General features: G+C 38.3%; 1 protein-coding gene across 1 annotated transcript in view; it reads left to right on the top strand.

Moving 5' to 3' along the window:
• The window catches only part of DPYD (dihydropyrimidine dehydrogenase), a gene marked incomplete at both ends in the record, with an annotated part of 315,748 nt that overhangs the window by 594 nt on the left and 298,681 nt on the right, over window positions 1–16,473 (top strand). The window lies entirely within an intron of this gene.

Raw genomic sequence — 16,473 nt, 5'->3', positions numbered from 1 at the left:
GCTTTGGAACGGGGCCTGGACGTGGTCCGGCACGAGATAGGGAAGAGGGTGAGTGGCTCAGTGGGTGCTGCCTCTGCTCCTGCCTGCTGCACCCTGCCTGTCTGTGGGCTTCAGCTGCTTGAGGGAGTCCAGCAGAAACACAGCAGCAATATTACCACTTGTAGCCGGCAGTTTCATCCTCTCTTGTGTGACACAACTTTTACAGTAACATATCTTGAATTCTAAAATATTAGGTTTAGGGTGTACTGCTTGCTAAGGAGTCAGCATGTGTAAAAATGCACAGCAGCCACACTCTGGCTCAGGTGTGTCAGTTGTATTATCAGTTTTCCTGAATTTTTATGCCCAGTCCATCCCCTAACTAAGCTACTACTCAGACCTCTGTTAACATCCTCAACACTGATACAAGTGGTCTGACAAACTGAGCTGTGGAATGGACCGGAAGAACAAACTTGTGGAAGTCCTCCTGGATGGGAGGGTGGCACTGTGGTATGAAGTTGGTGCTGCTCTATCAGCTCAGTGTTTTCAAAGCAGCTAATCTATGATTTTTCTTTGTATTGGAGTTCAGTTCTCCATTTGATTTTAGTAGTAAAGGCTTTTGAATACTTCTCTTGGTTACTTTTTTTTTTTTTAAATTCAGAATATTTCGAGGATTGTTACTTTGCATTTCTAGTTAAGTGCAACTCATTCAAAGAATAATGAGATGTGGGATAACGTTTATAATGGTATACAGCACAATGTGATTTAGAAGGTGGATATTGAGAAAGACCAGTGTTTTCTTTGCTCTCAGGTTACAGTTACAAACTTTGGTCAGCTCTTCCTGGGTTACTTTTCTTTCAGTGCTCATTTCATTTGCCATGAAAATGGTGGCAGGCTACTTCTAACCAAATGTGTTGTCCTTTCCCTGTCTGGTTGATGAAATTTAGTCACTACATGATTTGTCTCCCAGATGAATATATCAATAATTATTAATAGTCCACTTGCAACTCTTATTTATTTTCCCTGCATGTGACTTTTTGGGGTAAAAAGAATGTATGTTTAGTATATTAGTATATTTTCTATAATAATGTAGTATATTTTTTCCTTGAAGTTGGGAAAGTGTGTATTAGTAAAACTGATATCATTGTAGAGAAACAATTTTCATAAAATGACCTGCTCAGCTGTTATATTGCAGACCAGAAGGTGATCAAAACATTCAGGGTTTGCTGCCTCTTCTCATGTTGACACACTCCTCTGCTCAATAACTAGAGTTCTAAGAATACTTACCTCAGCGATTCATATAATTAACATATGAAAAGTGACCTTTGTAGTGCTGATGCTACTTTACCTGTTTATATACTTAAGGCCATATAAGAAGACTGATATCACTGGCTCAAGAGGAGCAAAGAAGCTGTGCTAGAAGTTGCTAAAATCACAGCCAGTTCTCACATTGTTAAAAATAAGTAAATCCAGAAAGTTGTCCCTGAGGAATCTCCTTTTCCCTGGTTGGCTTAGCCAGTAGCTTCAGCTGCATCCTGTCCTGGAAATCCTTTGGCCGCTGTCTTACTGAAGGAGATAATGAAATCAGAGATATTGTTCTATAGATCTACTTTCTAATTCTGTAAGTCTAGGAACTTCACAACTAAAATATATATATACTTTGTCCCTGGAATTCAAAAGCAAAAACCACCACCAACAAGGAAAAGACCCATGAAACCCAAATAATTCCTTTCTTGTCAGTGTTTGCAAATAATCCAGGTGTTATTTATGGGCCTCATGCACACCTCCTCCAGGCATACTCTAGGAAAGCGTACCTTCCTTTTTTAAGATATTTTTGTCAATGTGTGCAAACCGTTCACAATTATTTCTTTTAGAAACTTGAGGATTTTTTTAAAGCTGTCGGATCCAGTACTCAGGAGTTAATGAACTGCTAAAACTACAAAATGCTGATTAGAATCTTAATTCAGTTTATTGAATTTGAGCAAGCCAACACAACTGCATATGTTTTCCTGATTGCATTCCAGTCAAAGTCCAGATTCACCACAATAATGAGCTTTTTTTAGATGAGTTCTGGACATTTTCAAGCAGGATGCATAGTAACATCAAACACTGCCCAGCAGATGACTGCCTGCTCTTCAGGGCAGTCTGTGTGTGTGGCTGGCAGGTCTTGGTTGCTGCATTCCTCCTTGTCCTCTCATTTGGTGGTGTTAGGGTGCTGGTACCTTCCTGGGTCTTTGTTGACCACTCTATAGTCAGTTGGAGCAGGACTCTCAAGCTTCCTTGGTGAAGGCTCCTCCTTGCCACAGTAGAAATACTGTCACACTGTCCTCATCAACCTAAAGCATTGACAGCAAATTAGCAACCACCTTACTACATACCACAGTGTGAAACAGTATTATCATTCTTGTAGTGGGTGGAGAGAGGGTGTGCTGGGGTTCCACAAATCCAGCAATTGCAATGAATCATCTATTGCTGACATGTAGAGGGGTGGAATGCTGGAGAGTTGTAATCTCTTGCTAAGGTCATGTTCTGAGAGCAGTCTGTTGGTCATCTGAGAGTTACCAGGTTATGTTTATGGCATGTGTAAAATAACAAATGTCATCCCTATAGCTTTCTAGCTTTCTCTTCATTTGGCTTTAGAAAGTCTAGATAGCTTTTAAATAACACCTGTTTGAAAAGTTGTTGTAAAATTCATTTGCATACTTTTATTTGCCTTTATGTTAGATGATGGTTGCTTACTTATTGCTGTACTGCACTTCTATTTCTGTGATGGTGTCATAAATAAATTGTTGCCCATTGTGATCCAAAGCTTCACAAGATTCATTAGCTGCAGGGTAAAGGCAGAATTTCCTGAGGGTGCTCATCTAAGGGAGGACACAGGAGGCTCAGTGTCCAGGCTGGTAGGCTGTGATCTTGCTCAGCTCAACATTGTTCTCTGAGGACTGCTGATGGAGCTGCATGAGGTTATGGCCTGTGCAGTCAGCACCCCCTGAACTCTGGGACTGCAGCTGATCCCAGGGCTGAGAATGGTGGGAAATGGCCTGCTGGTCCCATGGTCTGTGCTGCTACCTACCAGGTGTCTTTCAGCCTGAAGTAAGTTTTATTTTGTAACGTGCAGTCCCCGCACTGCTTAAAGCAGCAGACCTGACAGCAGTGAAGGTTCTTTTGCTGGGATATTTACTTAGCTTGTTCCTTCTAGTTCCTTCTTCCATCACTGTGAGAACAAGTTAAGCAAGTTTCCCCTGACATGTCTATTCTTCTCCAAGGATAGATGGACTAGAAGTGTGAAAACACTGTGTGTAGCATAGGAAATGAAGCTACAGCTGAGAGCTAAGCCCTAAGTCCTGTAAACCATAACTTAGGTAAGGGTTGAAAAATAAAGAAAAATATAAGAATAAAATTCAGGAAACCTCTAGTAAGATGGGGAATCCTGCCCATCAGCATGGTCCTGAGAACTGCTAGGGAAAGGTTGTGAATAAATAGCTGAAGCTTTCTTTGATTGAGGCCAGGCTTTTATTTTAAAAGCACCAACTGCTACAGTCTCTCTCTGTTTTGAAGATACCTGTCATTTGTTTGAAGTTCCATAATGAAGTTTCAAAGCATAAAATTATTTTTTAGGTAAATGCTTTGTAGCTTGCTATGATGATCAGATGGCTGTTCTTGATTGATAGCTGCATCTGCTGAGGGTCATTCAGTGAGGAAACAAAACTCCCTTTTTGTTTGATGAGTTTCTCTGAAGCTTCCATTGTGTGAGTGGCTTTGTTGTAATAGTCTCAGCTGAGTGGAACAGCAGTGACTGCATGATGGCCTCATAAGCTGTTATAGACCATGGTGATCAGGTATGTCTTGAACACCACAATGTACTCCTGAGGTGAAAGCCTGGGTTGGTGTGTGGCAAGGAGGCTTCTGCAAGTGGCGCTTCTGGCCTTTCATGCTGCACGTTCAAATCCTGCCGATGTTCAAAGACATGTAAATTCATGCCTCCTCTGCAGGTAGTCTGCAAAAATTTCGGTGTTGAAATTCACTCAGGCCCTCTGAAGCAATGATATTGAAAGAAAAAAACTTGTTTTTCGTTGTTCTTCAGCCTTAGAATTTTACTGCTGTTCATGAAGTAAACTTTCAATTTTTTTTCTACATTTTAAAAAATTTTCTTTTTTGTAAGATAGCATTAAAAAAACCCTGCTATTTCCACCCTTTCTCGTAGCTGGTATTTATGAGAAATGCCTGCTTTGGTGAGACTTGTGGTAGTTTTTGCTATCGTGAACAATTTTGAGAACAAAAAGGAACAAATTCATTTTCTCCTTTATTACATGAATGGACTTCGTGATGGTTTAATGTAGACTGGATGAGTATTATTCTTTCTTCTGTCAGTGTTTCTGTAACTATGCAGAGCTGCCACATCTCTTAAGTGGAACTCTGATGTCAAGGAAGATGTGGTCTGTGGGGCTGAGTTTGTGCCTGGCTGCAGGGTGCAGGCTGCTGGGGGGAAGCATGGAGGAGACTGGCTGTCATGCAGGCAGTCTGTGGAGCTTTTGGAGCTCATTTGCTTGCACCCAAGGTTGTCTCCATCCTACAAGCCAGTATGTATGTGCTATGCAATCTGTGTTAGCCAAAAGCACATGCTGCTGCTATTCAGAAGAGCGTGTCTTTAAAAATTCGTTGTCCATCCTATCATATACGTTGTGGCCATGTCTGTAAAATGACCCTGGAAACACAAACAGCTGGCACCGACCTGGGGACACGCTTCTGCATAAAACATTGAGAAGAGCTGGAATCACCGCTGCCAGCAGAAGGGGGCTGCGCGTGCCCTGCCTGCTGTGCTGCACTCACCCTTTGGCAGCACAGGGCTCACATCAAACCAGCTTTCTCTGCCTCTCTGGTTGCTTGGCAACCTCCCGGCTCTTATTAGCATATGATTTCTATGCCTTTTTTTATTTCATCAGTGCAGTGTTACATGCGCTGCTCCCTGCCCTGTGCTGTTGCCTTTGTGAAGAGCAGGATTTGTGCCTCTATGTAAGACTTGGGCAAGGATGATTTGGAGTTAGGAAACCTTTGGCTACAGATGTCTTATCAAACTCGGAGAGTGGCATTTATGCGGGCATGTTATTCAAAATCAATTCATTTTCATTTGCTATCATTTTTTGCGTCAAGGGCAGAATTCTTGTGGATCAGAACAGCATAAATCTCTGGCATCCTTAAACATAGCGTCAGCTGGCTAAATGACGAGAGGTCTATGCAGATCTTGGTGGTCTGTATGCAGTTCAAATGTGGTGCCATAATTTAAGATGAAGTTAAAGAATTGAGTGGTGGAAATGAAATAAATCTTCTGATTATCTTCTTGCAAGGAAATAAGAACACTTTGCCTTCAAATTGTCTGGTTGTGGTTTATGAAGTTAGAGGCAAATAGGACTGGGTCTTAAGTTTTAACTTCAAATTGTGTTTGTTTTTCTTTTCATAGATTGCTACAACTATGAGGAATGCCCAAATCTCTTTTGCTGTTGCAAATGACAAAGAACATAAGATTCAAGTTGACAAATTGCTTTAAATATCAGAGAACACTTTCATTACTAAAAATCACAAAACATATTAAGGTTTAAGTGACAAAGTGAGTACATCTGGGGACTACTTAGATCAAGATATGTATAGTTTTTCTTAATATTAACGTTACAATAAGCTATTACATAGTTAAGCTGTGGTAGAGTCACCATCCTCAGCCCAAAGGGATCAATCATTCTTGCAAGTAGTAGGAATGCAAATCTTTGTAAAGCAATTCCAATGTGAAGAAATCACTTTCTAACTTTCCACAGCTGCCTTACAACACTAGACGACCACATCATCTGAATGAGTTTCTTGTCTATATCAAACCAATAAGTGCATTTGTGAGAGCTGACCTCTCACATAACTAAGCGATAGGACTAGAGGGAATGGCCTCAGGTTGTGCCAGAAGTTCAGGTTGGATATTAGGAAAAAACATTCTCTGGAAGTGATATCAGGCACTGTAATGGGCTGCCTGGAGAGACAGTGAAGTCACTGTCCCTGGAGGTGTTCAAGAAATGTTTGAATGTTGTACAGAGGAACACGGTTTATTGGTGAAATGTTGGTAGCACGTGGATGGTTGGACTGGATGATCTTGGAGGTCTTTTCCAGCTTTGGCGATTCTGAGTTTAGAGTAAGTGGTTTAAACAGTGATCAGCCTCAGGAAAAGGCATGAGAAGTCTCAACTGGCTTAGGCGTCCCTGACTCCTGCACAGTAAGGGTGTTGGAGTGACTTTCTCTACAACTATAGGATGGGCAGTGCTTGGGTAGTGCTGCTCAGGACAAATACTACCAGACCTTTGGTGTGTAACTTCAGAACAAACAGAATAAACCTCTTGTTTGGAGGTGGGCTGAGTTGGGCAATTTCACTTCTGCCCTCTGTCGTAATACTTAGTTGTATGAAATACCTGGTCTCTTACTCTAGTCACAGATACCTGTCTAAGCAGATGTCAAATTTTGAGTGTTTTTGGGTCCAGCAGAGATATCATGATATAAAAATGGATGAAGCCTAAAAAATGGATGAAGGATAAAAGTATTTTGAGTTTTTAAAAATGCTTCCAGTGTTTATGTGCATGTCTACAGAATGCTTTAATAGCACAATAAATATTAATATGCGATGACTGTTTTATTAGTAAATTTAAAGCGATAAACACAATGAAGTCCTTGAAAATACCATCTCTGCTCAAGCCAAGGTTCAATTTTATTTTCAGTATGACATTTGCTGCCTGAAGTATTACAAGTGGCTTGACCTTAAAATTACGTTTCCTTTAGTTCACTGAAATGGTTGGCCTTTCCAGTCTGACTTGACATTAGCAGCACAAATGGGGGAAGATGGACATGCTTGCTTGTGACTTCAAGCTAATTAAAAAAATATCTGTTATATCTAAATATTTCTATGTAGATGGGATGGTAGTCATTAGTTAAAAGCAATCATGATGTATTCCAACATTTTAATTTTGGGTTCAAAACCAATTACATATGTAATTAAAGGGAAAACTATCCAGGCAGCCAGACTGTCTGATTTACACGCACTGTGCTGGTGTGTGTAGGTTTTTAACAGATGTACCTGTGCATGCTGCTTTGGGAATGTGGAAATGAGGTGTAAAAATTGAAAGCTGCTTTGATAACTGTTAATCTCTTCTTCCCAGCGATGCTCTTATTTCAAGTATTGGGCAAATGAGCAAATATATTTATTATGGAGTTTGGACTGTGCCATTTTCAGATGGTTGCATTGTTGTGGTGCTTTGTATATTAATATATTACTACATGCTTTTCTTATGCTCTTGTGACTTAAAGTATCTCTCAGTTTTTATTTAAATGAACGTTCTGTTGGAATGAGCTATCCTGGTTAGGATTTGCTCAGCCACTAGGACATCTCAGTGACTTGGAGTGAATGCAGCACTGCTGGGTTCTAGGCGGCTCCTTCCAGCTACAGCTGCTGGCTCTGTACTGTGCTCTCCTCCAGCCCTGAGAGGTCACTGTGTTGCTCAGCCACATTTCCAGCATTCGTTACAGAATGGTGCTGTGCTTTGAAGGGGAAACTTTTCAGTCTTGAGGTGAAAGGACAGAAGTGAGGATGCGTCTTTGTGGGTGTGGAGAAATGGGCTGATGTGTGGAGGGATCCAGGGGGAAGGAGAAATAAAATAGGCTCTTATCTGCAAGGCTGCAAGTGAGCTATCGCAGAATTTAACAATTGCAGCATTTTCCTTTACAGCCTTTGCATCATTAACATCTATGCTACCATCTAGCTCATTATAAAATGCCTGTTTTTGCCTTGATTCTGAAGGGCATTGTACAAAACCCCTTTCTATTCTGCTCTTAACAATAAGACAGCTCCCCTCCCATCCAGGCATGTCTAGCATCTATGCACAACTCCAGAATGCATGTGTAAAAGTAGGGAGAAGTGTTAGAATAGGCTATTAAAAATGTAGACCCATAATGTGATTAAAAAAGATTGGAGGTATAAAAAGAGGTTTTACACCTGGAAGTTATTATAGTTATTTATATTGAGTGAGAATAATAACCAATTGTTTTCTAAGATGTATGACACATTTATGAAAAACCTTGAAGGATAAATGGATCTTTTTAGTATGCTACTTCCACAAAGGACTCTATGAATAAAATAATAGTGAGAGAACTCTCAGTGGATGCTGAATACTGCTAATTGATGAAATTATTACTTATTACGCTGCAACTGAACTCTGCTTAGAAACACTATTTTCAGTATGATTTTTTTGAAAATGACAGCTGAAATGTAAGAGGCTTTGTATTGAAAATGAATAGTGATAATTTCTTGATATCTTTGAAATGAAGGATATTTCAATGACAGTTAAAACTGAGAAAAGTGATTTTTTTTAAAGTACTCGGATCATGGAATATTGCTGTGAAAATGAAATGAACTTTTCTGGAATCAATAGCATAGAGTTGATATGGATTTATGAGGCATTAAAAATTCTTAGTATTCTTATTTATAACGAAGCAGTCAATTATCTGTGTCAGCAGTCTTCATATTATGTCACATGTTAAGGTTAGAAATGAGGTTTTTGAGATAGAATTTTCCTAAATGCAATGGCTACACCCTAATTGTAAACTAAATCAGCGTTGAAGAAGCGCTCCATCACTTACTGCTCAGGGCAAGAATGGGAGTGAGTACCAGATTTGCCACTGATTTACTGCTGACAGATTTCAAACTGGCTGATCTTATTTTTCTTGGTATGTCATTTTAGGTCCCTGTATTGACTCTCAAGGAATGTTTTCGGTAATTGGTGTGAGAATCTGTGTATTGCATGTGGTGTAGTATTTTGGAATATAACTACATGTGAATACAGGATCTGATTTCAACCTTGATAAGTGTATTCATCAGTTTTAGGGGCATAATAACTCCATCCCTGTCAATATCAGCAATTTTCTAACTCTGAGGGGCAGCATACTCTTGTATGAGTTTGGACACACACTTATGTGTGTGCGTGCTGATGGGAACATTTTGAGGTGGGTGATTAGAGATTATTCCCAGACCTATGAATTCTGCTTCTATTTTAACACCATATTTGATAATGCCTTTTCTTCAGTTCCAATTAAAAATTCAAAATTCTAACAGTTTTATGAAGCTTGTACATAGCTCTTCTAAACAGATGGAAGTGAGAGTAACAAAAGGCAGGGGAGAGGGTTTTGTCTTGTTAAAAAGAGAGGAATTATTTTTTCTGAAGATCCAGTGCTTAAAGTCTGCCTTTTAGCAACTGGAAATTCAAAGCTTTAGAATCATTACTGTACATTTATAGGATAACTGATTGTGTTTTTATAATTTAGAAATTTATAACTTAGAAACTATAAAAGTGATAATTCTTCCCCATTCAGAGGTCTCATCACACAAATGTAATTTGGCTTATTAAGTAAGATTGAAAAATAATGCTACAACATCCAATGCTCTTCATAAAATGTTTAAAATTTTGTCCATAAGAATGAGACAAAGTAGGGTAGATCAGAACCCAAATGTTTGCTGTCATATTTTAAGATTAAGCACCCTAATCGGGTTATTCTCTTTTTTTTTTTTTTGAGTATCACAACTGCTTCTTGCCCATGTGTTCAGTAATGTTTAGTGTCAGCTTTAAAAAAAAAAAAATCAAAATTGTTGAATACAAGTGAAGAACTCCAAGGAATTGTTTTCTTTTTCCCCATTATCAATACATTTTTGTTGTCATCTGAAATGCGTGTGGCACCCTATTTATTTATGGAGTGTCATATGGGATTTCTTTGCTTAAAGGTGACTGTAGGAATAATCTGTAGCTCTGCATAGGAAAACAGATATAAAAAAGGAAAAATTGGCCACAGTGTCCTCCTGCCTTACTTGCATTGGATGCCAGTTTTTATTCCTTGAAAACTGTGTTGTTATCGAAAGTCTGATAAGTGAAAAATATTTTAATTTGTAGCCTCAAGTATCAATCTCTTACTCCTTGTAAACAATTATCAAACTCTTCGTGTTTTGACTTTGCTTCTACAGGCTTAGCATTTCCTTTTTGGCCAAATACTCTTTTGTATGCACAAGATTACTAGGAAATCAGTAGTGAAACTACAGTAGGGAAGCTGAAAGCATCAGTTTGGTATTTTACCATTGCATTAAACAGTTGCCACTGAAATTTTCTCATTTGCTGCTGCTTAGTGTTGCAACAGATTTAGAAAGTCAACATAGATATGCTTGACACACTGATATAAGTATAAAAGCCCTTCACACATGCGTCAAGCAGTGAATGTACTAGTTCTTTCGCATATGTATTGTCACCATCATCCTTGCATTTCAAGTTCATTTATTGGACTTTGAAAATCACCTTTAACAAAGTTTTCAGAACATTACTTCTCTCAGCTGAAATTAGTTCTGCTGTTTTTGCCAATGATTAAATTTAAAGCAATAATAACTTTAATGCTAATTTCTCTCCTATGATCAAAAGTCAGCAGAGCATTCACTTTTCATTAACTGACATGTCTGCAGTGTGAGTTTGGTCTCTCTGGTTAAGCAAACAAACACCTGTAATTGCAGTTGAGTGAAGGTTTAATCTGAGGGGTTCGATTGTTGGGATACAATGGATTACTTTTGGTTTTGGCACTAAAGCTACTTACAAAGGCAATCGAGCTTGTCTTCTCTATCAGTTGTTTTGTCATCTTGCAGGAAAGTGAAAGTAGAATGTAAATGTATGTGTATGGTGATCTTATGGACTTAAAATGACTTCCTGTATGAGTGAGCAGTTAACTTAAAGCTTCAGAAAAAATATAAAGAGGGAAGATATTTTTTATCAGGAAGATGAAGAAGGTACCAGGTTGTGGGGACTATGCCTGTGCTTGCTTTGAAAGAAATAGCAGTGAAGGAGCCAGAGTTGGCTGTGATGATGAGTTGATGTGCTTTTATTTATTTATTTATTTTTTTTTTTTGCACTTATTCAATCAGTTGGATGATTAAAGATTATACAGATTGAGATAAAATGTATTAAAAGGTTAAATGTAGGCTTGGAAGGACAACTGCACTAGAACTTAAACCTGAAAAACTAAAAACTTTTAAACCTCTGAAAACTGTGCCCAGCTATGCCTTCTCAGAATTTCATGTGGTAACACAAATAGCTTCTGATATGGTGTATTGTTTATGATGTGAAAGTGAGGCCTTATCACAGAGCAGGGTGCTCTGGAGTGACCTCAGGTCTGAGGACTTTGGATTGCGGTGCTATAACATTGAGCCCACTTCAATCTGCATAGCTTTTAATGTGTTGAATATATGAATAATTCACTGAATGCTGGGATACTACCTGGATGCTTAACTTCAAGCACAGAGGGTGAGTATTCACTTCAGTTTTCTTTGTGAGGGTCAAGGCACTTCTGCAGAGATGAGTTATGTCAAGGCAAGCGCATGCTGAGCTTCCAAAGGAGTAATTTACCACCCAGAGCTCTCCTAATAGAGAACAGTGTTTGTTATCTATGGGAAGCAAGTAATGCTTATGTTTCCCATTTTAATAAACCTCTTATATTTTACAGTAGTACCTAGCATAAATACAGTGCTGAGGTGGAGAAATCAAGTTCTTAATGTCAAAATTAATGTGTCTGCAAAATTAGGCAGACTGTGCATATGGTTGTGTATATTTCTTCTTTGTTAATTGCTGAAGCATTAAGTTTGCTTGTATAACGAAGTTCCAGAGGTATTCAATATTTTGTTAACATAGGTATATGCAAAAATAAGTCTTCACTGATGAACTCACTTTTGATGGTGATTTATAGAATTGCTCAATTTAAGAGACAGTATTTACATAATGTGCATTTGGGTGAAATCTAGTGGTAAAAATGGTAATGCTGCTTTCTACATAACTGACACTGGATCTAGGACTGCACCTCAAAGATGACTGCACACTCTGATGTTATTGCTATAAAGTAAAACTACTCTCACTACAGAGCATAGGCTGTGTTAGGAAAGGAAGATGCCAGGAATGAGTTTGTTCTGATATAAAAGCAGTCTGTCATATGGGCAAATATGAAACTACTTGGAAATGCGAAGAGGAAAATGTGGCATCTAATGGCTAAGTTAAGCCAGTGACCAGTGCGGAGTTAGAACATGCTTACCATAAGATAATGCACTGACATCAAGTTCTTGATCTTTCTTGAGTCTCTGAACTCATGAGGCTCAGAGAAGAAATAAGTGTTGCGATTCAAAGTGGGATGCTGTCCCAGGTATGGCCTGACTGCCCTGCCCAGTGTGCTGCAGGGCTCAGTGCCTGACCCCAGCCCCTCCTCAGCCTCGCTTCATCTGCCTGCAGCGTGTCTGCTTTGCTGGCTTGAAACATGGTCAGAAGCTGTTTGTCCATCCAGGAAGGGAACCCCTCTTCTAACTCTTTGGATGCTGAGGACTCTTATTTGAAGATAGAATGGTAATATAAATCATTGGCCATGGAAAATTTTACCTGAGGAGTTTATCCTGGTTTATAGAGAGGATTGTATCTTGCCACACTGTGATACATTATAATATAAATGGGATCACAGCCAGTGTGTGCCTTTGTCCATACATGCAGCCGTTTGTCTTAACAGAAATGTATCCAGTAACACACAGAAAAAAATTCTGGGGGGATTCTCTCAAACTCCTTGCTGTCTGGGATAATTTTTGATTCTAGGTTTAGGGATGTCTGAAGGTTGACCATGATATTCCCATGTTTGTCGTAGTTTTCCATTTTGTCTGACTTTATTTGACATCATCATCTCACAATTAAATCAGGCCTGACTAATGTGAAAGCACATTGTTCTTTTTTGAAATATCTCAGGAAGTCATCCAAATGTCTAAGCTGTATATTATCTATATATTAAGTAGATTATAACGTTTTTCTCATTGGTTCAAGACTTCCATTAAAAATAATACAAATTTGACACAAATATTTGTTTGAGGCACTCTATTGTATTACTCTTAATCTTAAAGGTCTCTTCCAACTCAAACCATTCTATGATACTATATAATAGCAGGATAGAGAAACTCCCAACTTTCCCCATGTCCTCAGATAACAAAAAATGATGTAGAATTGGCTTCTAGAAAACGTATCATGACAATTTATTTTTTTTAATCTTGATTATCTTTTAATATTTTGAATTGTTTTTGAACTAGGATGTTTCCTTGCTCATTTGGTGGTGGAATTTGTACTTGTAGCCATTAGGGACTTTGCATGATGGCTGAAGTGCTGCATCTGTTAGTGCTTCATGCAGCTTTCCTGAAGGCCTAGCAGATGTGAAAGATAAAGTAAACTAAGCAATGCAAAATGAGGTATTAGTAGATAGAGTCATCTTTTTGTTAGCTGACAGAATTCTTAAACACTCATTATTCTGGGTCATTCAATCTCATGAAAACAAATACTTCTACTTCAGGTTATTTGGTCTTTCACTGATGAGCACTTAATAAAATTAGTTTCATGTACTAGAAAATAACAGGAGAAAGACACTAGTTACTTGCTTCTGTCAGTAGTTCAACACTTGCATAGCTCTGAAATTAATTGTTTAGTATGCTCATTACTCTTAGAAAAAATAAATATGTTCTCATTATGCTCACTTGGTGAACATATGTACCTTGCAATACATTTAATGTTACTTGCTGTGAGGAAGATTACAACTCTTTTTAAGGAAATTGGGTAGATTAATGGAATGGGGTGGGTTAAATTGCTCTCCACATGCATTCCCTAGCATGCCTAGCCCAATGCTGAATTTTAATTGATATATATACATATAGGCTGCTCTGAATGTAATGCCTCCTATTTATTTTAATGAAAACTACAACAGATACATATAGCTATATGTTAGAGCAAATTCTCAGTGATAAAACACTATTTTTCAACACAGTCACTACCATTAGCTATTCACTTTCACCAGTGATAAACAAGAGCCTGCAAGTTGTGGTTGTAAAAGCCTGCACCAGCACAGACATGACCCGCTGTTTCACAGTTGTTATCTAAGAAGATGTTGTCCGTACAGTCCATCTTTCAGACAGTCCAGCCAAGATTAGCAGTGTGTTCCACAGTCTTCAAACCGGTATGGGACCTGGCATTATCATGTTGCAAGGAAAAGGTGGTCTTCTCTCATCTGACTTCGGAGTTTGAGCTTTCGCCTTTGTCCTTATCACAAGATAGTGGTCAGAGTTGATGGCTTGTCCAGTTTTCAGGAAATTGACAAGAATCCGCCCCATTTCTACCCCATAAGACAGTGCACAGCACTTTATGCAAATTTTCAGATTCGTCCCTCTGCTGCCATCTGTCATACAGCAACACTGTAATGGAATATTGGTGAGAAGGTTCAACCTCTATAACCGTACCACCAACATCCACCTCTGCCATTGTGGGCCAACATAGTAGGAGGCATTACTTCCAGAGCATCCCTCGTATAAAGCAGTTTAGCTAAGGATGCTCAGTAAAGCAACTGGAGTAAAATAAGATACAACCTGTGTATTGCAGGGGCTGAACTGAACTTTATGGTAAAATGAACAAAATAACGCTTGAGATCAGATTTATGCTCATGTTTTGTATATGAACAGTTGCATTTTCAGTGACTTTGTTATGGCTTTATGCTCATTGATCTATGGTGAGCCTCAGCAGGGGCTGTTAATAAGAAACTTCCCTGTGTGCTGGAGGAAGTGGACATAAGCCATGAAAATAATTCTGTCTTATCAATAAACCTATACAGTTTTAGTGCTGTGACCTGTGCCAGAGCCTGAAGTGGTCTTTTTTGATCCCTATTCTACCTTTGATTTACCAGTTGCAAAAATGAGGATCACTTAGGAATAAATACTCCTGATGTAACTCATTGGTGTCAGCTGTAGTTCTTCCAGAGGCAGAGAGTAACCTTCAGTGTTCAATTTTTAACCAGGCTTTCTGTTTTAAGTGAGAGCTAAGGTCCAGGTGACTGGGATGTCTTGCTAGGGTTGTTAATTTGAAAAAGATGTGGAATACTTAAAGGTGAGTTTGTGGGGAGAAAAAAAAAAAGAAGCTTTAAAACTCCATAAATCTTACAAAGACTGTGCTAGATGAGTAGGACTTCTCTAAGACTGCCTTGAAGGTACTGTGGTCCCATTGATGATGTAAATTGTACTTTCTTAACACTGTTGTCTGAATTTGGCCCATGAAACAGACTTCAATCTTAGGATGTGGGTTTTGGAAGATGGAAGAGCCTTGTGTATTTCACACTTATCATTGATATGTTAACTTGTCAGGAACAAAGGCTATTTAGCCTCAGTGCAATATAATGCTATAAGAAAATGTATGCCTTGGTAGTAGAAGTGGCATCATTCTATAAAAGACTGCAATCCAGTTTGAAAGCAGAAGCAAGAAGAAAAATTTTCCAGGAATTTACCTTAAGACAATACAGAAGAAAGTCTGCCTTTGTGTATGCACCGTGTTTGTTCATGGCAGAACTCAGAGCTCAGGAGTTCAAGCTAAAGAACACATTTCCTGTTACTTGTGAAAATGTCTACAGAAACTGGGCCTCCCTGTTCTCTCACTCACCATTTTCTACTTTTTACTGTTTTTCCCGTCCTTCAGTTAGGAAGTTCAGTAAGAAAGCAGGAAAATATTGCTCAAATCTTTTTTTTCCCTAATGTCATGCTAGAACATCATCATCTTTGGAGGTCAGATCCCCTTCTACCTTTCCCTACTTGGTGTTGAAACATTACAAACAAGCATAGTGCTTCTAAAACTTTCTATTTTTTTTCTGAATATGCTTTTAATTAAAGAAGCTATTGTAATTAAATTTGATCTTAAGATTATCAACTGAAAGGATGACTTTATAAGATGGAAATAAGATGGCTATGACACTTTCTAATGAAATAAATATCTGGTGTAGAGAATTATATTAACACTGGATTACTGCAGGACAATGTGAAATCTGTCTTGAATTATCTGGAAATGCTGCACCAGAAATAAGACTCCCAACAATAGAATGTGTTTCTATCCCAAGTGACTGCCTTGAAATCACTTATTTTGGAGTAATATTAAATCAAAGACTTGAAAAATTACTCACTGAAGTATAACATGCTGTTTTAAAAGCTTCTGTAGCCTTTTCATTAATAGATGATAGTGAAGATTAGATAACTTTTTTTCATGTGGACTTGTTAATCATAGCCTTTAAAGTAGAAACTGAGCAATAAACATCTAATGAATAGCTTATGGCAAGTTTATTCTTTCTTAGAAGCAGTGTTGGCACAGATCAACATAAACCATTTATTGTTAACTTCTCAAAATTTAAGAACAGTAGCTATGACTTAAACGTGCCACATGTACGTTAGATATCAGTAGTTTATAGTGCTTTAGGGTACTTGCAACTTAAGTTAGTTTACATTATTCACAACAAATACCTTCCATTCTAGAAATGAATATATTAGAAAATATTGGAATATATCAGAAAAAGAAACTATTCTTTAGTATTTTTAGGTTATCTTAGTATTGTAAAAGGCATGAATGAGCAAAC

Source organism: Tetrao urogallus (assembly GCF_951394365.1).
Source record: "Tetrao urogallus genome assembly, chromosome: 5".
Lineage (NCBI taxonomy): Eukaryota > Metazoa > Chordata > Aves > Galliformes > Phasianidae > Tetrao > Tetrao urogallus.
The sequence above is the reverse complement of the archived record's forward strand: the minus strand, read 5'-3'. Positions and strand labels throughout refer to the sequence as shown.